The sequence below is a fragment of the Pistacia vera genome, unplaced genomic scaffold (genome assembly GCF_008641045.1).
Source record: "Pistacia vera cultivar Batoury unplaced genomic scaffold, PisVer_v2 Contig430, whole genome shotgun sequence".
Lineage (NCBI taxonomy): Eukaryota > Viridiplantae > Streptophyta > Magnoliopsida > Sapindales > Anacardiaceae > Pistacia > Pistacia vera.
The window spans coordinates 1,330,876-1,355,080 of NW_022196258.1; the positions used below are offsets into that span (position 1 = coordinate 1,330,876).

Sequence of the window (24,205 nt, forward strand, 5' to 3'; positions counted from 1 at the left end):
CTAGGGGGCTTCCTGCTTCCATGAAGCCAATGTAGTCGAGTTCTCTATCACCTCAAAAGAATCTGAAGAAGACAAAGTGTCTGAGTTAGTTGAGAAAGAGCTCCGAGTTTCGTCCGAGTTCATTCTTTCACCGTTAAGGCTCTCGAGGGATTCAATTTCCTCACTCTCACTCAGGAAATCATTTTGAGAGTTGGACGCATCTGACATTGTCTACAACTTAGAAAAAACAAGGCAATACAAGCATGAATCAGACCACACAACAATTCCAAAAAGATCATAAACCTGGAACCATGTATGGCCGGACAGGAAGACAATATACAAAAAGTAATAAAAAACAAGGTGAGAATCAAGAAGCATTACCTTGAATCGATGATGACCGTTCAGATCGAAAGTCTCAACTCAGGAAAGATCGGTGCCATTTCTTGTAAGGGTAATTACTAACAGGTGAGGGAGGTTAAAACAAAAAGAAAATGACAAAGGTGCGGGTGATTAGGAAAATATAGGGAAAGAACGTGCACGGGTGATTTTCCACTGCCACGTTCCCTCCCATTAATGGGAATAAAGTCAGAGCTTAGTCCCCCCACTACATGCAAGACTACTTAATGGGTTATCAAAAGCTAACAAGAAAGTCAAAGCAAGCTAAGCCCATATGGGAAAGCCCACTTGAGGTGGAGTACTAAGCCAAGGAGAAAGTCAAAACTAGTAATGGAAGAAACCAAGGAAAAACACTCCATCCATGGTCTAGAGGCAATTTCACCTTTCTCCCCTTACAGATAGTTAAGTTAGTCTCAAATCCATTTTCAATACTCTAGAGACTAAAGGGCTTATGTTGATGGGCATATTGGACAGAAATGACAGAAAGGTAAAATTATCGTGATGTGTGACCATGGTTAAAAAAGGATACGGGGTTGAGGTAACAAAATATACACTTGGGGCAAAGTCCATGTAAAGAGACTAGACTTTAACCTCGAATGTCAAGATTCTATAGCATTGGACATCATAAAAGCCATGGACATGGGAGTTCATAAAACCACCTAGGAAATTGTGATAGGAAAACCGGTTAAAAAGGGTGTTTTTCGATCACCCACAATAGTATCATTAAACGCAAATGAGAATGTTTAATGAGCAAGGAATACTATTTCCATAATTCAATTTCACAACTTTCTCTTACAAATTCGATGTGACAGTTGAGTTGGTTATTATTACGTCAACTTTCGCTACACCAAAGTTACTAAATAACTTTGACTAAACATAAACACTCATTTCTTAGGGACGAACGATCGTTCATTAATAAATGATGGTTGTTCCCTATGAAGGAATAACCGTTTATTAATAAGGAATGAATATTCCTTATGAAGGAACAACTATTCCTTATGAATAAAATTATTATTCTTTATGAATGAAATGTCATTCGTCCGTAAGAAACGACTGTTCATCTCTAAGGAACGACTATTCATGTTTAGTCAAAGTCGTCAATTCATGTGATAATACCAATTGTGCTACCATGTTAGAATTGTAAGATTAGGTTGTAAACGTAATATTTTTGTTATTGAATATGTAAAGATAATGGGGGGCATAACAAGCATCCCTCATTTACTAGCCTACAAACCTTCAGTAAAATAATGTTTTAATACAAAGGAAATAGCCATCAAATTGGAAGCAAGTAGGGATGGGTGAGGGGCGTGGATTGGGGTCCCCCGACCCTAACCTGACTCCTTGGGGATTCACTCATCCCTGCCCCATCCCCGGGACAAGGATGTCGGGGAATCCCCAAACCGGCCCCCTATGGGATGTCGTCCATCCGCACCCCGACCCGACCAAGAGGTGGGGGAATTGTGGGTATCAAATCCCCTCTTGAAGGGTAATTTTCTTTAATATTGATTTTGTATAATTCTCCTAAAATGTTCCCAAAGTTTACATAATTTACTTAGAAGAGAAATTCAATTACCTTAATTTATGTAATAGTGCAATAAATTTACAAATTGCAAATCTTTTAGGGATTAATTAATTACTTAATAAAATTGTAATTAATTACTTAACTACAATGTGATTAGATTATAAGTAATTAAATTGTATTGAATTAATTGACTAAATTTTAAAATATTATATAGTATATCAAAATTAAATATCAAGATTGATATTTGATAACTCGTAAATCATAATCAATTATTTGATTTAATTACTTTTTTAATGAAAAAGGTTTGAAAAATCAGAAACTATTAATGTAATTTATGACTAATTAATAAAAATAAAAATCAAGATTGATACATCATACATCATTGCATCAAGTCTTAGTGAACCATTGGCTAAAAATAAAACAATGTTAATAAAGTTTGACTAATTAATTGATTAGAAAAACATGATAATAGAATTTGTGTAAAATAAAACAATGTTAATAAATAATTAATTAATTAACTAATTAATTGATTAGAAAAATAACAAAATTAATTTGTGCAATTTGATATTTATTTTTCTAATATAGATATATCCTAAAATGTTCCCAAAGTTTAGATAATTTACTTAGTACAGAAACTCAATTACCTTAGTTTATGTAATAGTGCAATAATTCAATAATTCAACATCATGAACATAACAATATAATTAAAAAAGTCAATGTAATTTGTAAACCATTAAACATAGTTAAAAAAATTAATATAACAATATGATTAAACCATATTTTGATTTATTGCCCCACTTTGGATCTAATATGGTAAAATCAATTCTAAATTTAAGAAATTATATTACATAATCATTCATCTTATTTAAAATAAGCTGAATTGTATTTCTGAAATTTTATAAAATTTTGAAATATAACTTATTCACATTTAGTTAAAGATAATAAATGATGTAATTTAATAATGTGAAGCATGGAAGAAGATACTTGAACTTTTTAAGTCATATTGCTTTCATTCAAATTAATAATCAAATGATGAAATGATATCTAAATTATATAAACAGTCTTAGTTTAATAATATTTATTAATCTGATATAAGATGAAATGACTAAATTGCATGTATATATATTGGAATACTAAATATAAGACCTATTTTATATTTCATTTAGATGATAATATATACATTATTATATAAAAAAAAGGTATTTAGATATATAATAATAATAGTACATTATTGTATAACAGAAGGGGCTGGGCTGCAATTTTTCGGGGCGGGTCGGGGATGACACGATGGGAGGTTTTCAAGGGGCGGTTGAAGGCGAGATGGGTCAAGGTTTTATGGGGCTTTTGGGGGTGAGGCGGGTCCCTACCGCTAAAAACTAACCCCCATACTCGCCCCATCCCCAAGTGCGTGGATTTTTTTCTACCCACCCCGACCTAATTGGGTTGAGTCGGGGTGGATCCCCATTAGGGCAAATGAAACGCCCATCTCTAGAAGCAAGGTGCGTGGAAGACGTCAGTCCAATTGCATGAGAAGAGACATTTGGCTTCAAGTCAACTAACTATAAATTTAGTGCCTTAGAGCATCTCCAAATGACTCTTTATATGACTCAAACTCTTTATTATAAAGAGTTTGTCCATAAAACAAGAGTCCAATAGACTCTTTATTCTTTAAATATAAATTAAAGAGTGAGTATGACAATCTACATCTAGAGAGTCAAATTTCACTATTTATCCCAATTTTATTTAATAAATTACAAGTTTCTATGTATTTTATTATTAATTCTCTCTCCTATTAAGTCTCTCTCTATTTATTAAGTCTAATTTAAAAAATTCATTTGATTTGAATACAAATTTTGTTATTTACATTTAGAAATTAATAAAGATGTTCTTTATTTATATAAAACATGCTCTTTAAAATAAAGAGCAGCATTGGAAATGCTCTTACAAACTAACGAGGTAATGAAAAATCAAGTAAGAAAAGTCCAATCTCTCACTATTATTACGAGAATATTCTTTAAGGGTGTGTTTGGTTTAGGTAATATTGTATTATTGAGAATGTTATATTAATGGGAAGATAAATTACCTTGAAGATTATTGAGAATGTTTAGGGAAATGTATTTGGTTGGTTGAAATAAATCAGTGGGTATGTTATATTAATATATTTGGTTGAGAGAAATAAATTGCTAGATATGTTATAAAAATTACTAAATTGCCCTCCTTTTTAAATATTGATATAATATTATTTTTATGATTATTTTTTTAATAATATCTTTTAACCCCTTATATTTCAGATTTAGCTAAAACACTACAGCAAGAAAAAAAATTTAAAACTTGACAAAAACACCCCCACCCACCCCAAGCCACTATCAACGGCCTGCCACCATTGCTGGCAGTAGTAACAATGGAGATCTGGCCGTGAAAGACTAGATATTTAGTGGTGGCAACAGTGGAGATCTGGACATGAAAGACTAGATATTTGGCCATGAAACAACCATCTGTTTCACGACCAAATATTTGGCCTTTCATGGCCAGATCTGTGGCCGTGAAACGGCCACACCTTTGGCCATAAAGCGGCCACAGATTTGGTCGTGAAAGGCCAAATCTACCTGTTTTCAGCCATAGATCTACGCTTCTAAGATCTGGCCGGTTGTGTGCCATTTCATCGTCATTGATGATGGTCAACGACTGGCGGTGGTGGCCAGATCAGTTCACCACCTTTGGCTAATTTTGTTAAATTTCAAGGGTATTTATGTCCTAAAAAATTTGTATGTAAAGATAAAATAGTCAATTGGTATTTTTGTAAATTGTTTTTAAGACAAAGGCATTATTGTCCTAAAATTTTATTAATAAGGGGTAAAATTGTAACAAAAATAAGATTACCAAGCAATCTTAAAATACCTAAGAAAATGGAGGTAATTAGATTACCTCCTATATTAACAATAGTAACTACTATGTGGGCGTTTGGATCATATAATATTTTTTTTATCTTAGTAATAAGATTATCAGAAGGATAGATTACGTTGTAGATTACCGGGTTTAAATTATTATTGTTTTTGGTTCAATTGGGATGTATTAATAATTACTGTGTTTGGTTGACAATAATAACAAATGTCCTGAAACACCCTTTTCCTAGAATGCCCTTTAAATGATTACTTTGATTACTAATTAATCTGTTTGGTTGGTTGTAAGAGCAAATGTCTTGATTATATTTAACTAAAATGCTCTTTAGATGATTACTGTGTATAAATAATTAATGTGTTTGGTTGATAAAACAAATGGTCAATTATTTGACTTATTTTTCTTATATTTTAGCCAAATATTTTATTGTTAAGTCATTCATTGACAAATTTTACAAGACGAGTGAAACTCCGAAAAAAAGTTATTGTATTTTTTTCTTTTTGACTAAACATTCAACACCTCACCTTGTTATGGAAAAACAATTATAGTTCCCATCAACTAATTTAAAACTTTGATTTGTCTACTACCCCAAATTATAGTTCTTACATAATGCTTATTTCTACTTCATTCCAATTGAAGTCGTTTTTTTGTTCAAGGCAAAAGAAAAACTGTCTTTTTGTTGTTTACACCATTGTTGGAATTTAGATGCAAATTTCCATATTTGAGAAATTATGTTGACTTTTTCCACTCGTCTTGAACGAAAATATGTGTGACAATTGTTGGTACGATTGTAAGATCACATATTTTGGAGTACTTGTGCATTTATATTATGCTGAATCCAAGCAATGTACCAATATATAAAGTATCGGCAGAATAACACTACTCCTTAAATTTGTGAACCAATAATAATTCATAATTTCGCACGTTGTAGAGTGAACTTAATTTCCACAATTTTTAAAGTAAACTCAATCTAACATCCGCAAATACAAAATACACAAAAGTCATACATAAATGAATCAAATGCAGATTAAACTACTCAACTTTGCACAATAGTTTGTCATCGAAGGCTGTAAATTTAGCGAGGCTAAACCAATGCTGCGTCATCTATTGAGAATAAAAATTAACAACAACAATAACCCAAATATTCTAATTGAAGAGACAATAAACAATTGACCCCTATCAATTAAAGGATTGTAGTACTTACAAAGTAAGGATACTCGTCATTGATTGAAAAATCTTCTGGAGCAGCTTCCACAAACTTGGTTATGTAATAGAGTACGAAATATCCACAAGTCATGTTGTTTCGTTGTTGATGGACTTGGTGAATGCATTTTTGGGTCACAACAAACGCACGAAATACTGAACATATCAACCAATATTTACCATCAGCCAACAAAATAGACTATTTTTATCAACTTAGGCACGAGCAAAGGTACTTTATCAACCAATGTTGGATGCTTGGGCATTATTTCTGATTTGTAAATATCCCTCACAAACCTGCAAATAATTAAAGTTCGATAATTTCAAGTCCATTCCAGGTGCACATCTCCAACAACACAGTTTCATCATGTTCTCAAATGTGCATGCAAATAATTATGAAATAATGAAAGTTTACCGTCGAATCAGAGGTTGCAGCCTCATTCCATTATCTAATTCAAGCGAATCAAGTAGCACCATGCATCGAGTTTTAATTTCCAAGTTCACATCTCCACCAAAGTTGCACAAAATCAATAAACTCCAATGACTCCTATCAACATAATTGATGCACATTACCAATTTCAAGTCTTAAGCAACTGAAATCAACCCATGTTCAAGTTTGGTAAGTAAAAATCAAATGCATTCTAACACAAAATCTTCACTCACAGAGGACTATAGGAATGAAAACATATTTTCTTGAGAATATGTCCTATTTCCCAATCCACTTCAACACCTTCCCTTTGTAGATTTCTTCTGTGTACATAAAAAACCACATGGAGTCTAACCATGTGAAATTGCATAAGTTGTCTCCTTTAAAACTCTTCCACAATTTACTACAGAACACAAATATGGTAGTCAATCATATGAGGTAAACATATTATGTAAATATGGCTTGAAACATCTGAATTGTAAAACAGTTTCATACCCCATGTGGAAGTCAAACATATTACTGCTCAACAAACACCCCCCCCTTCTGTTTACCAATCGCCTACCTGACATATGTTGATTTATGGCACCTACATATGTTCATCATTCATTTATATTATCAAAAAAATATAAACATCTTTCATCACTGAATGCATTGGCCGGTTTAGGAGTTGTAATAAAAACTTTGAATTTGTTGCCCTTTAAGGTTGAAAGGCTCTCCTGACATTCTTCATCTACTAAATGACTGGTCTTACCTACATCTTGACATCAATCAATTATGAGCTACGTTAATAAGCATTATTCTCTACCATACAACAAATTAACTCCATAACTATCCAACCATAATACCTTTCACATTGTTACCCGTACAAACTGTGTGGGTCTCTCGACATTATTCGCGAGCTTTGTGCTTTCAGTCGTCACTATTGGACAACATCGTAGTCCTTCCATCATTCCTGCACATCAACCCATAAAACAAAGCACATCAAAAGGCAAACAAAACAAATATGAGAGAACTGACATCTATAAATGCTAGTATACCTTTATCGTACTTTCCTGGTGATCTAAATGTCAGTTTCCATAAGTAAATCAAAATACCACATTCACCATACAAAGGCAACACAAACAATAAATACACAGACATTCACACATCATTTCATACACTACTACCAAAGTTAAGAGTTTTTTTTCATTCCATATTAGTGATCCCTACCTTCCCGTACTAACTACAAGCATAGGATATTACCATTTAATTACTAAACAGGCATGGTTTTGATAAAAAAAAAAAAAAAATGCAGTTAGAATATACGTAAAATACAAATACGGGACCACAACAGCTAAGTCAGCATGCTAATAACCCTATGAAAAAAAAAAAAAAAGCATTGCAAGACATCAAATGTTGGGCGGTACTCATTACTTGCTCCAAGTTGCATCTTCACAAATTCTCTCTGCACGTGCATTAGTAACTCAAACAATATATCTACTTTGTGAGGTTCCTTTCAAATCTCTGTTGTGGCTGTCAGCATCTTAGTCACTGTGAACCCATCCAACTAAGAGATGACCGAATACATCTACCCTTTACGATTCTCTCCAAGGTCTCTTTGAAAAAGTCAGCAATACCCCTTAGCTTAACGCAAATCCCATCCAAGGCAGTCTCAAACTTGCCCAATGTGGCTTGCCATTCTGTTACTTTTCCAACATTTTTTCCCCTTTTCTTATTGCTGACCGCCACTCTGCTTTGATTGGTAGTGGTCGCCTGACAAATTGAGTCAACCATATCATCCTTCATCGGGGCACTGGTCTACCCTCGATATCGACATCGACGTCTATCTGTTCATCATTATCGTCAGTAGTCTCATTATCTAAATCTTCCATAACATTCGTGACTATCTCTATACCAACTTTGTTTTACCTATCTTTACCATAGATGGCGACAAAGGCATCATAGTGCACCCACAGTTTATGTCACGGTCCTCCTGTGAAAGGATGGCTCTACAAAAAAGTTACTCATCATAAAACATATTACGTTTGTAACAGTACATGTAAACACAAATTTGAGAGCAGAAATGTACATAATTAAACCAACACAAGCATATTTACCCAGACCCAGTCATTGAACACATCCTTGGTACATGTAATGCATTTCTCCTCATCATTCCACCTAAAGCCACTACTCTTCTCAATCATGTTGTTGAGTGCATTGTATTCCTCCTCAATATCGTCACCCTTGATTTGTTATGCGGTTGTGCTTTATAACTACTATGAGGAAGCCTTTCCTGTATCATCTTTTCCACCTCAACTTGGTAACTGCATTTGAACCCCCGCCCAGTTCTCCAGAGTGGCTGATCTTTCAGCGCCATTAGACACTCCACCAACACAGCATCCGCCTTTTTTGTCCACAACCTCTTACTTCTTTACACTTTGCCTTTCCCTTTTCAGTAGGCACAACATCGTCATACATGCTAATGCTCCTATCGGAGTCATTAGGTTACGTTGCTAACCTCTCCGTACTGTTGAAACAATATAAAGGCATATTAGTGATATTGGGAAAAAAAAAAAAAAAAAAAAAAAAAAAAAGGTTAGAACTTTGTATACACACAATGTCTGAGGTATTGAATGTAAACAACTTACTTTTCAAATACAAATGTGTGTGATATTCATAATTTTAAGTAAATCAACAACAAGAATGCATGAAGGCGATCAAATAACATTCAAGCATCCACATTACAACAAATGTAACTCAAAGTACAAGTCCACAAGCAAAGCATATGTGTTTTGGTTCATTCATACATGGTCAATAACATAAAACAAAATTTTAAAAAGTCACAACACCACACATAAACTTGACACTAGCAAAATCATGCATTCCATGCAACCATCCAAGTATTGAACATTTTAGCCCTCATATTGTCTCTAAATGTACTCCACGCGACACTAGGCTCGACGTGCCTGATCAGTTCTCCATCACCATCCTCTTGTCCTTTATCGTTGACCTCTTCCTAAAGCTCTGCTTCAACCGAGTTAATGGGAAACTCAAACCTTATGAAATTGTACAAAAGACAACATGCAATAATGATTCTATATTGAGTTTTTACAGGGTAGTAAGATGTGTCTTTCAATATTCCCCATCAAGCTTTCAGGATGTCAAAACTGTTAGTGTATGCCCTAGGAACCAATAGTGTCGTTGGGTTCAAGGCATGTTTTGTATATATATGTTAATATATATACTTTGTATATACATTTTTATCTTATCAATAGAAGAAAGTGCTCTTATTTCACATGCGGTTTATTGCTTCATTTATATATATGTATTACATATAAAATGTCTGGATGATATAAATGCCTGATTAGTTCTCCATCACCTACATAGGTAATATTACATAGTAGGCATATTGAATGCCTCCGTTGAATATCATGTGATGGTATTAGTATGGGTGATTATAAAAGTTATATCACTAGGGCATTAGCATGGATAAGCGTTAGTGAAATATTTATCGAATATGACCATTTATGATGAATCACATGGACATTTAAAATGTAGTCAATGATTCATCATAAGATTGTACTAGTGTATTATTAATCCTTAGACTTGAGATATCACAGTTGGATTCTACATAAACACATATGGTTCATATGGTGTATAAACATAAGGCTAATCATGTCATGTGTTAATAAGCCAATTTGTCCATGTGTTGTTTATCTGTGAGGACAAGTGATAGTCAAGATAGGATTTATTGACTTGGTATAGATTAATATCAGGTTCCTGGACAAATGTCAAGATACATTGGAAAAGGAAAATCTTTGGCCGGGGGATATAAAATGTTACCTGAAAGGTTGTTTCATGGTGACATGTTCCATATGTATTGATTGTCAATTTGATATAAAATTAAGACAAAGATTTTGACATACCATGAATCCATTCTTAATTGGGATTAGACAACGGAAAGATTTGATTACACAACACGTATGATTATAAATAGTTATTACAAAACATATCGGAATAGACTTAAGGGTTATGGAGCATTGCTAGATGCCTACCATAATCGATGGGAGTTTTGTTCATAAAAAGTTATGACAAAACATATCGAAATAGACTATGATGTTGGGCCTATGGCTAGGCCACAGTGAACCTAAGAGGTTACATATAAAGACTAAGGAGAATGGAGAAATAGCCAAAGAGAGTTGATTATCCAAGGTTGACTAGCACCTACCAAGGGTAATAAAGTTATTTATAATATTATCATTGAAATAGATTCAATGGGGGGTTATATTAGTTATTATGAATAATTTAAGAGTTAAATTGTTATGTAAACAATTTAAGAGTTAAATTATTAATTGTGATTAAATGTTAATCCAATGTTATTATTTAAAGAAGTTTAACAACTTCATAATAATTATGGTATCATTTACAACTCCAAAACAATTATGGAATTGTTTAAGGAAGTCCAAAACAATTATTGAATTGTTTACAAGGCTACATATATAAAGAAAATGATATATCAATTTTTAGATAGAGATCAAAATTTCTAAGAACCCAAAATGTCTCTCTTGGCCTAATTCTTCTTTTACCTTAGTGTGGATATTCTTTTGTTTAATTTCTCTTGAAATTAAAAGTCTTCAAGGTTGCTAAGGACTTAAGGTCACAAGTTATACCTTGTTGTCAATTTGATTGAAAAATTTTGTAAAATATGAATATACATGTTATAGTATCACATGCATCATTCTCCATGCATTCCATCTTTTAGAAACACCGCTCAATACAATTTCTTGCTTGAGAGTGTTTCATGTTGAAAAATTCTTGCAATAATGCCAGTTGGTGATCTTGTCGCCATTCACTCAAATGATATCTTTGTTCTTGATAAAGGACCAACAACCATTCCTTGTTAGTGTATCCAGCATCACATAATTAGTATTACCCTAAAATAATCAATTACAAGTCAATAACAATTAATATGTGTACTATTATGGCAGACCCTAACATTAAAAATGCAATTTATTTTGTTATCTTACCTTGGGGGACCTTTAATCCATTTTTGCTAGTAATGACGTTCCTAAGAACTCTAGCATCTGCAGCAAAACCTTCCCACCTAGGGAGGACATATATAAACTGCATGTTTGGTGTGCATACACTAAGGACATTTGTTGCAATTTCATTTTTCCTTGACCAATACCTAGGTATATCGTTAGTGGGCATGTGAACCTTTATGTATGTTCCATCTAAAGCTCTTAAACAGTTCTAACATAGGACAAGAAAAATATTTCAGACAAGACACTAAGTCTAATTTTAATAAGCTACTGAACTACATATGCATCCTAAACTAAGTCATTAGACTGTACCTTGAACCATTTTCACCAATCTTCGGTTGAGTTTTTGGGAATGGGCTCTGGTTTTTTAAATAGCTGGGTATGCAACCTTAGCACAATGTTCAAGACTAAGTGAAACTTGCAGCTTCCCGTTTAAGTGGATCTACACATTTGACATTTCATGACTCTGGTCTTTTGGTTATAGGCAAGGATGTGAAGAAAAGTCCCTACTAATTCTTCTATGGATGAATGACAGGTTGATTTTAAGTTGTTATGTATAGTAAGTAAGTTACATAATTTGTCAGATAGAACCCTATTCATCCTATAGCTCTCAAAACATAACTCATCACTTTGGAAAAACATGGTGTGTAAATTCAACGACCTAAACTTAAACCTAGACGCAGACTTATTGGCATATGAGATAGCAGCCCTATGTCTACCCTGTATATTAAGTACATTAGTCAACCCAACAAGGACGAGCATGGCATATATGGTTTCCAACATGTCCAAATGGAAGACTAAAAGGGCAACTAGGCACATCTTTTGCCTGACTGTTAAACGAGTCATAGTTGTTTCACATAATTCATGCATTAAAGCATAATAAAGTCAATCAAGCATGTACAAGGCCTTAAACCAGAAACAAGCAATCTTATATGAAATAAATCAAACTGAATTGCAATGAAAACATAATAAACAACCATCACATGAATATTACAGTTTCATTCAAAAATTTCCTAAATTAGTAAACAATAACCACATTAATCTTTTGCCATAAATGGGAGGAACTCCCCTTCAGTTTATCAACCTCGGAAAGCAAACATGACATGCAATTCGCATGTATCATAGTTTAGCATATTAAGGTCACAAATTGCAAGATACACATGATGAAATAGTACCATTTTGAGATTTTCTCCTTGCTCATTCTACGTAGTTTCATTTTTACAAATAACCACATTCATTTACTCATTAACCGCAAAGTTACATAATGAAAATTAGATACATATATAAGAACCTAAAAAACAGCACTTGCATATCCTAAAGCACATTATTTACCGAACAAAATCTGACAAAATGCAATGTTGTGTTCATAGAGAAACTAATTGCTCAATTTGACATCCTTTAAGCCAAACAAACCCAATACTCAACCAACAAAAAGCCACCACAACATATATTCATAGTAAACTAAAATACTTGAAAACGACAAGTAAGTAGTTGCTTGCAGAATGCTGTCGTGATGAAGGAGATGGAGCCGAAGAACATACCTTCCTACAGCAGAGATGGAGGACAAATTGCAGCCGAATAATCTATCGTTAGTGTTACCTTTGAAAGCACTAAAATTAATTAAGCAATCTAGTTACCTAGTGATGAAAATTGAACATCCTAACATAGCAGAGGAATCAACATAATTATTGAAGAACATACACAAAGATCATAAATAAATGCCAACAGGGATAGACTTGCAAGAAGCCAAACTGCCGAAGACACTCAATTTACCAAAAAGTTTAGAATTTAATCTCCCAAATTCGCAAAGCATAAAACACACAAACTATTGTTCAATGAATAGTACAGAATCAGAAAATCTCTTATGTACACATCAAATTTCATAATCTCACCACATAAACCAAAATTCACCTCAAACACTCATAAAATTCTCAACGTCCCACATATCAAAATTCAGAATCCATCATACAAACCAACATAAACATCATAAAAAATTCACATCAATCCCTCAAAACTGTCAAAATTTACACAAATTTTACACCAACGAAATCTTATAGAGTCATATCTCACGAGACCACCCTGCCTAGTGACCCAACCTGAAGGACCCACATTTGGGCCCTCATAATATGGACCCACTATGGACAACTACGAGGCAGTCAAATGAGTTGGGTTAATGCTTGGAAATTTACAGAAACAGATACACTTGGACCACTATGAAGCAAAAAAAAAAAAAAAAAAAAAAAAAAAAGACATTAAAAAAGCAACCAAAGCATTTCAAACTCTTTTCATTTGATTTGAGGTTCAAATCAATTATTGCAGGCAATTTTACCCTCTTTAAAGTGAAACAAAACCACCCTCTCAATAGGCCAGTATTAGTGGAGTATAAAGAAGGTGAGGAACTTACCGAAAAACCGCAATTGGAGTGCTGTTGGGGGCAAACAAATGAAGACGAAAACCCGACAAACGGCAGATGCAAAAGGTAGAAGTTAGGGTTACGAATGCAAACCAAACAAAGCACGAAACAAACAATGGAAAATGGTAAGGGACTTACCAGAAAATGGCGATTGGACTGATGTCGGGATGAACCAGATTGAGAAGAAGAAGACTCCAACAGTGACAATGGAGGTTTAGGGCAGAAGGAATTCAAAATGTTGTGTTAGGGTTGATAATTTTTTTCCTTATATATTGTAGTTTAATTGAAATCCAAGGGCATATTGTGACTTCTAAAAATAATGACAATAACCATAGCAATTTCCCCTGGAAAATTTAAAAACTGAGGACAAATCTGTCTGTTTGTGCAAATTGGCTGTTTTGTAATTATTAACAAAGCAAAGGTTATTTTTGTCCACATTGTCCACTGTTTTAGGGTAAGATTGGACAAAATTTTGTATTACCGGCTGGAGGAAAGTTTTAATAACGACCTCCCCCAGGTAATATTATTCCCGCCAACTTACCCCCAAATTGGCACTGTTTGACATCTTTTTTCCGAGAATTTTTTTTTACAAAACAACCAAACATGGTCATCTAGTCAATTTAACATACATTACCCCTGTTATATAATACCACCCCCATCCAAACACCCCCTATTGGTATTGGAAGATTAATGGAATCTTATATTACTTGACGACCAAACGTGGTAATCAAGTAATATAAGATGACATCACCTCAGTAATCTCCTATTATCCTTAACCAAACACACCCTCCCTAAGAGTCAATCATGGAGATTATATATACAACAAAGGAGTAATTTTGGGGTCTGGTCAGTCCAATGCCGTAAGGGTAGTCGATTGTCTTGAGTCTAAAGTAAATAGTTTGGGATATTGCATTGGACTGGGGAAATACAAGTGAATTGACTTGAGTATCAAAAGGTTCTTGGTAGTGACACCATTCATTGGCCCTTTGGACTTAGTTGTTGCTTTGTAGGTCAAAGTCTGCATCGAAAGATCTGAGATCAATTCAGCATAATCCAGGGAGGGAAAAAATCATTTATTTTGTCGACCAAAAAACGAGCATCAATACTCTATATCTCACTTTCTCTCATTTATGCCACGAATTATATTTTCTCCAAGTCTTTATCTCTTTTTTCTTGAACATCCTATATAAAAACTTGAGTTACAAATTATTTGTCATCCATTGAATTATTTCGCTCATTTCATTTTTTTCCCAAGTTGAATGGAAAAACCGTGAAATATTTATAGTTTTTCGAACTCTAGTCATGTGTCATCATCATCTCCCAACACTAGTCTCTCATAGCAATTTATTGCACCTCCATAATCTACCAAAAACCATAACGTCATAGTATTGAGGCAAAAAATCGTATTAGGCCCTAGACTAGCCTAATAGCAAAAGGCTCTATGCCAAGGCCCAACTCCAGTTGGCCCAATAACAAAAGGACTACTTCAATGTCCAGTATATGACCCAGTGCCACAGCCCAATTCTAGTTTGGCCCATATCAAAACTTATCCTACGGGAAGACCATCTAGCAAGATGGCTCATTTTGTAAGAAGGACCGCTTTATGGGCCTACCCATTCTACGAGCTAGTCCACACCACGAGTCAGCCTACTCCACAATTAGGCTACTCTATGAGTTGGATCACTCTATGATAAAGGTCACCCTACGAATTAGGCCAACCTACATTTTAGGCCACTCTACGAGTTGGACCTTTCTATAGTTTAAGCTACCTCAGGCTCCGGCCCACCAACCTACATTCATTCCACAACAAGACTATAAGTCTCATATATATCCTAATTCATCCAAGACTCTTATTCTTACATGAACTAGTACTCTGAGTCCTAGTACTAAAAGTTTCGTGTTTACTCAAACTCCTACTATAAGAACATCTAGTTTTACAAAGACTCAACCCATTAAGCCTCCTATAAAAGCAGAGTCAAGCCTCTCATTCTTCATTCAATCACAATTCCTCTCTCTAGCTTACTAGGTTCATTCTCCCAAAAACCACCACAAGCCTAGTTCCGACTACTCTACTCCCATAATCGTCGTAGAGTCGCGTTCTAACCACTCTCCACCGATAAGTCGCACTCTAGCCAAAGATTCCCGATAAACCTTGTCCCGCTCTCAGCCAGCGTTGGGTGCCTATGATCGACACCACATCAGTGTCTCCCAAGTCTTTCGTGTTCACTCTTATTTGTCACTGCAAGTCTACAAGATTGTCAATAGCCTCATCCTCATAGGATCATCCTTGTTCAACTCGACCGTAGATTTAACAGTTTACACAAAGAAATATCAATCTTGATATAGCCTATGTCAGGCTACTTAGCTATTTTTATTGTAAAAAAATTATTTTCCAAACATATTTTAGTACTTCTCATGATTTCAATTTTATTTTTGGCTTCGTGATCTCTCGTAATTTACTTATTTGATCATTTTCAAACCTTCTTCTTTCACAAACTCATTGTACATTCGACTCACACACCTCAATTAAAACATTGTTTCGTGACTTCTTGATTGATAATAGGTCACAGGTTGGATTACCATTCACTTAGAACTAGTGGTTGAGTGAAAAAAAAAAAAAAAAAAACACAATATTCATGTCAAGTCACTCTTGTAGCAAGCCGCAATTGGTCACTTGCAGTAGATTCTATATTTGTTGCATTTACCATTACTATAATTTTCAAATATTAATAATACCAAAAGATCGCCAACAATGCTTTTGACGGAGGAATCAAATTGTAATATCTTTTTAAGTAGTGACTATAAGCGTTACATCCACTACATTTTTGTCCCTAAAGTAAATATTTGTTGATGTGTATTGAGAGGTTAGTATTAGATTGAATTGTTGTTTGTAGAGAGAAATAAGAAGAAATGTTTAGCCTTTATACGTACGTGCATTCTTTTCCTTAAAATAATAAGATGGCTATATAGTGCAAAACTTTAAAAAAAATAAAAAATAACCATTAATTTTAAGGCTATTTAATATAATTATTAAATACTTAATTATCAATTAATTTTTTAATTCTAAATAATATTTTTAACAATTTTCTTTTCCTACACTTTAATTATATTTATTCTTAAACAACTTTTATTTATCACCTGCAATCACTTCTCAAATCTCATTACTTTCGTACATTTGCTTTGTATGTATGTGTATTCAAATTAGTTTTTAATTGTGTTGCCTCTAAAAAAATTGTTTTTATTTGATTGTATATTAAATATATATTAATACTTATTATATCATTTAAGTTTTTTTAATAGTTTTCTTTTTATTGTGGTAATACTTATTAATATCGTTTAGTAACTATACCAAAAAAATATGATGTTCTCTTTTACAAACATGGACTAGAATCAATAAAATTGAAAATAAATTAGATAAATTTATTTAATTATTTCTAAATACTAAAAAGTAATTTTGAATATTAAGGAACAAATGTTTTTCCGCCCTAATAACGGCATCTTGATCCCCTGCTGCGCGGCTACAAACCTTTTTCCTTACAGCATCTATCACTGTTGACCCACGTTTCAAATATATCACGTGGCAACTTTCATAGTCACCTATGACTTTACGAGAATAATACCTGATTATTTCTTTTTAACGGCATGACGGTTATAAAAACCGCGAAAGCCCCTAGCATTTGAACTCTCTCTGTTCTTGAAATTTTCTGTGACTCTGTCACATCATTTTCTGAAATTTTCCAAAAGAAACTCTCATTTTAGTCCCAGAAAGAAACTTTTCCACAGGTATTCAAGTCGTTTTCGTACCCTTTTCATGGTGTCTTTGTTATTTCTTTCTATGTTTTCTGTTTGGTTGCCAAGAAACTAAAAGAAAAGGAAACAAGAAAAATAAAATGACTAGAATCTTGGAAACATAGTTCTCGCCCTTCTGGTTTACAATGTTTATACTGTCCAATTCTTTCTTTTCTTTTTTCATTTGTGATCAATATGTTCTCATTGCTGGTGTTAAATCTTGTGTTGATGGTATTGTATAAAAGATTGTGTTTTTTTTTTTTTTTTTTTTTTTCTTGAACACATCTTTAAATAATCATCAATTTAATTTTAATAATGGATTACACAAATCATGCAACAGAAAAGGGCTGCAGTTTAAGGTTTTCGGGGATGGTAATAGAAGAAAAAAATCCTTGGCTAAAGGGAGAAATCGTAGCAATGGACGAATCGCCAAAGAAAAAGAAAGGTAATAACTTCTGCTTGGATCATGTAAAATGGACAAACGAAATTGTATACTGTCCTGAATACGTCCAACAAAGGAGGAGTTAATGGATCCACTACTTTATCTGCAAAAGATTGCTCCTGATGCTTCAAAATATGGTATGTTCGAAGACATTAATATAATTTTTAAAGGTGTTTTTTATTTTGTATAATTGATGACATATTATGATGATGTTTTTTTGGTGAGATTCTTAGGAATCTGCAAAATTATATCACCTTGGTAGGTTCTGCTCCTGCTGATCAGTACTGACTAAGAAGACAAGGACATTAATCGAAGCTTTAGTTCAAAATCTTCAGGTTGATACGAAGGGGGCGGTCTACAAAGAGAAGGACAGGTAAATTAGGAGTCATTCTTCCTTTTTGCTTACTTTTCGGTAGTTTGACATCAATCATCATTATGGTTACTTTTCAGGAAATATACCTACGGTACCTTTGAGCGTAAGGCAAATGAGGGAGTTTGTTGACGCTTGATTTTGGACGCCAAAGACTCGCACGTGAGAAGTGGTTAAGCGGACTTAGGAATCACACGTAATGGATCCATGAGATTTGAAGAGGAGTTGAGATATATATATGTTGCAGAAAACATAAATAAAAGATTGGCAAAGAGGGTTTTTAGTGGTTCGGATGAACAAACACTCCTACATCCAGTTATTTATTGATCTCTGACTATTTCTATGATTTTGCCCGTAAGGCATACAAAGATGAAGAAATACAGTGTTTACAGAGAGAGAATGAAATGAAGCTCAAATCTCAGCCCCCTTCCTCTTCGGGAGAGGAGTGCCCATTTATACACCTAAACACTCCATGGAATGAGGGTTTTGCAAGTTGCCTGACACATGGAAGACTCTGTCTATTCATTTCTTGAAATGAGATAGAGTGTGGTGAATATTTGAGGAGATAGGTGTTTGGCAGCAATTTATTAGACTGACATAAGCGTGACTTTGGAGGCATAACAAGTTTGTCGTCGATTCCTCATGTAGGTGGCCGTCCCCTATCATACACGGAAAAGAGTTTTGGTCAAATGGCTCATGATAAAGAAACATGAGTAGCAGTAAATGTTGAAGGCAGCTCCTTTTCTCGAATCTACGATGAGCTTGCAACAAGCAACTGCAATTTGAAGGTTTTAGTAATCCTGATGCTGTGTTGTGATTTACTTAGCTGAATCACATTCATTTTCCATCCTAATTTTTATTTTTATTTATTTATTTATCACAGAATCTGAAGAAGCTCCCAAGCCCTTGAGGGTAGGCCCAGACCTACCCGATACTTTTAAAAAAATTTGAAAAGTTTTTTAAAAGGTAAAATTAAAAAGTTAGGTTTGTCTTTTTTATATTCAAGTTTTTCTTCCCAATCCCAACTTCCCATTTACATGCGCTTTGGATTTGGAGTGATTGCAATCCCTATTTTGTAAACTTTGTGTATTTTACTTTTTTTGAGTTGTGATTGAGCTTAAATTTGTGTAGAATATTTTGGTAGATTTGTGGTTGTTGTAAATGATAATCCTATTTTTTCCTATGATTTTGCATTAAATTTCAATAGGATTTAGGATACTTCTTATCAATTGGGCCATAATTATATCTAATTCTATTAATTGTCTTTGCAGGCCTAAACGATGATTTTGAGCATAATAACAGTTTGAGCGTAAATTGCAAACTTGAGCGTTGGAAACTCAGAATGACCTGATTTAGAAGCTTCGGAAAGCTAAGAAGATAGCTACAACTTTTATGTTTTAGGTTTTTCTTAATTCTAACTGGACAAGGGTGAAAATTGGCTTGAAATCGTGAACAGTATGTTGGAAACTGAAGAAAAACGTCTTTGGACGTGCTCAGTATTTTTATCCAACTTGAGCTATAGATCTTGGATTGTGCTGATTCTTGAACAAGTAGAAAGTAATTTAAAGGGATACATCATATGTTTAGACTTTTCCATATTTAGAGACTCTCATGCTCAAATTTGGCCCAAAAATTCTACTGCGGCGAAACTGCGTCAGATGTGAAAAATAAAACGACGCGTTTGGTTTGCTAGGGCTTGGTCCTTAACTGAAAAGAGGTATAAATTAGCACAAAAATGAAAGAAAATGGGCTTGGTCGTTATTTGGAAGGCAGCTCTTGGAAGGAGAAGATTATTGAAGATTGGGCTTCAAATTATAAAGATTTCTCCATCTTTTGCTGTTTTTCAATGATGAATCTTGATTCAGTTTGTTTTGTTATTTACTTTGTTTTTAGTATGAACTGAGTTTTTAGCTAGGGTTTGATGTAACCTTAATCAATGATTCAAATTTATATGAAGATTTACTTGAGTTTTAATTTCATGATTGAGTGTTTATCTCTTTGCTAATAACTTTGGATGCTTGATCATCTTTAAATGTGTTGTTCACAATGAGACTGATAAGTGATTGTGATTGTGCCTCTTAGGATAAATGTGTAGATTAAGCAAACGTTAAAGATAGGTTAGCGATTTATGAAATCTAATAGAATTCCATAAAGCTAAAAGACTTTGAACTATTAATCTTAATTTTGTTGGGTGGCGAAAGCTTAATAGGGATAAGTAGGAAAATGTAGCGGAGAATGTATTTTTACAACTAGGGAATTCCATTTTCAATCAAGGAATTAGAACTTATCGTAACAAAATCTATGATTGTGTTAGCGTATTAGGTGAAATCAATACCCTAGCATTTTTTTTAGCATTTTGTTAATTAGTAAGTTGTTGGGTTTTGCTTTAATTTCATTATCATTCATTATATTTTTTAAATTGTATTTAGTTCGTAATTTTCCATCAATACCAATTATGTTGCTTCAATTACGACTTAACTAGAGAAATCAGTGCTAGTAACACTATCCTCGTGGGAACGATACTCTACTTATCACTTTATTACTTTTTACAACTAGTACACTTGCAACATTTGTATGTTTGTCAAAAATAACATCAGTAAACTTTTTGATATATTGGATTTAGTGAATCTTAGATTCTCGTGGTTTTTTATCTCTTCACATTGAAAAGTTTTTCCACGTAACAATTTTCTTGGTGCGTTGTTTCAGTTTTGGGAATACTACTTTAGTATTCCCAAAAAGTAAACAGAAAATACTCAAAAACTCAGATTTTTTGGAATACTACTCCAATATATTCAACTTTTTTTAAACCCTTAAATTTGATAATTAATTAAATACCCTAAATATTTTTTTTAAAATTACAAAAACACCCCATAATCACATTTACCAGATTCGGCCACCACCACCGGAAAATGGCCGGAATCTGGTTAGGATGGCGCACTACGGCTGAATCTGGCCGGTAGGTGCCGATCTAGCCTTTTCCGGCCAGATCCACGGTGGATGGCGGAAAAGGCCAAATCTAAGGCCAAAGATCTGCGTTGACGGCCAGATCTTTGGCTGTAACAATCGGTCACGACGGCCAACAACGGTCGTCGTTGACCATCAACGACGACCATTTGTTGGCCGTCGTTGAGAGCAAATATGGCAGATTGGCGGTTGACGGCCAGATCTGAAGTAGATCTGGCCTTTGCCGGTCAGACCAACGTGGATCTGGCCGGAAAGGCCATATCGGCTCATGACCGCAAGATCCAGCCGGTCATGCGCCCATAAGGTGACTTTGGCCACCTCCGGTGGTGGTGGCCGACTGGGGGTGTTTGAGGGTGGGTTGGGGTATTTTGTTAACTTTTAATGTTTTATTATAAGGGGTATTTTGTAAAAAATAAATATATTGGGTATTTATTATTTATAAATCTTCATCGTAATACCGCCCAATTCAAACTTTTTTTAAACTTTTTTCAAAAAACTTTTCCCAAAACCCCCAAATTTGAACCAAACAAAGCGCTTATGTTTCCTTGTTATTGGATGTTATTTCTTATGTTTTCATCAGTTGATTGGCAAATAGTGACGGAGCAAGGGGGCCTCCCTGGACAAAAATTGGGTCCGCCACTAGTTACAGCAATAGAAATAGATTCTTTGTACAAGCCTGATTTTAGTTGTTGGCGCTATCAGTTGTTTCCGTAAGCAATAAATGAATGTGGGATAACATTGATCGGAAGATTTTGAAGTTTGTGCGGCAGTTTTTTAAAAAAAATTTCTGTCGCACATTGTGGGGTAAAAACAGCCCATGTTCTGCAATTGTCGTTGGTCAAGGCACAGTGGTGGTGTCACGGGCTGTTTTGAGCTGAAATTTGATACTTAGAATTTTGATCTAATTTTGCATGATAGTAAAGAAAAATGCAAGATCTTAACTAAAAAAAAAAAAAAATACCTGATTTGCCATTCTTATAGTTTAACTTTCAATTTGGATACATTTATTACGTACATTTCATCAGTCAAAATTATACCTCAAGGGTGAGATGTCTACAATAGTTTTAACTATTTTTTCTGAATAGAGTTGAACAATTCTAGTTTACGTCAAAGTGCTGAAAAAGATACCTGCTTTGGTGGTTATGAACTGTGTTTCCTTATCAATTAATGCAATAAACTCAACTGCAACAATCAAAGCATTGACAGAAGCTAGTGAACGAGGCTGGATGACAACAGCTTTTTCCCCGCCTGCCAAATCCGAAACTCCACGAAACACAATAGAGGGCACCCATTTGACAGACATGTCTGCAAAACAACAATAACACAAACATCAATCATTTGTAACAAAAATTTCGGACTGAATTAGTAAAACTATTTGATATGAATTTTTATTTATTTACTCAATGCACATGGCGCACTCTCTTCATCAACAGTTGAGACATTCAACTCTTTGAAAAGAATTCTCTATATGCTGCATTGTCAAGGAATATATCAGCGGTGGAGCCCCGAAGTCCAAAACAATTTCTGCTCTGTTCGGTAGGCAATATGTGTGTCATTTATACATTGTTGTAACTTAAATCACAACAGATCAAAAAGTTTATCAGATACAACAACAAAGAAACAACATCAAGAAATCGATTCTCTTTCATTTCTATTGATGAAATAGATAACATTAAGCATACGAAATGAAATGAAAATGATCAACATTAAGCTTATGAAATGAAGAGATATGGCAAACCTGAAGCGGTGTAGAAACATTAAACCACTTTGAATCTACTTGAAGCCAAAAGATCTCTTCCATTGGTTTACCGGGGAGTATAACTGGCTCGGCGTATACTCAACCTTTGCCAACAAATTCTTCCCCCTTTCAGGAAAATTGAAAGCTCCAAAATTAGTTCTGGCAATTCTTTCTTCGATTCAAATTCCTGCACCAAATCAAATGCAGAAAGCAACAATATGCCACAAACCAACCATAAATACTATAACTGGATAATTTTGTCCACTACAAGGCAATTCAAAGGTAAGTTCAACTGCATACCTTCCAGTTCCAAGAACTGGTGAAGGCAACATATTTCATTACACTAACATCACCAGAGACAAAGAATCATTAGAGCTTCAGCGTATAATGAACCACCCTTCAATATCAAATACATCCAGTAGAAATTACACAGTTTATACTGCATTTAGCTGATAAAATCCGCGATTAAAGCTCAATGAATGAGAAATAACTAATTAAAGGGTGCAGAAATTTAGAACAAATAAGCCTTAATTACTTTACTCTGTTGGAAAAATTTGATAAATAAGTGTTAATATCTAAAGCGCAAAGCCTCCGTTTTTTTACAGTTTCTGCAGAATTCACTTATCAAAACACTGCCGTTTCACTACAGATGAGAAAAGATCTTAGCCACTGAAATAAAGAAGATCCAACGGCCAGGATTAGCTCTTGAAGTCAAACTATTAAAGGTAAGTCTTGTGCGCAAAAACTGAAAAAAATTTTACTCCTCTTTGTGTTCACGACAGATCATGTTTTTTGCTCTCAGCTTTGTTGGTTTGTTGTCAATCTTTTAGGTTGAGAATATGTATAATCTTAGGGTGAAGATAGTGTTTTTCTTCAGGTTTAGAGAAGCTGGTCAGGTATCTCTATAGATTTAGAGTTTGAGTGAGTGGGTTAAAGATGATAGTTGGTGAATCTTGGAGAGGTTTTGTAATTTGTAATAACAGTTGATTCCTAGTGCAGTGAGCCTCCAAAAATTCTTGGAGCTCAACATGGATGTATCTTTCCAT

General features: G+C 34.2%; 1 pseudogene; it reads right to left on the bottom strand.

Annotated features, from left to right (window-relative positions):
• On the bottom strand, positions 1–24,205 carry LOC116143478 (annotated as a pseudogene).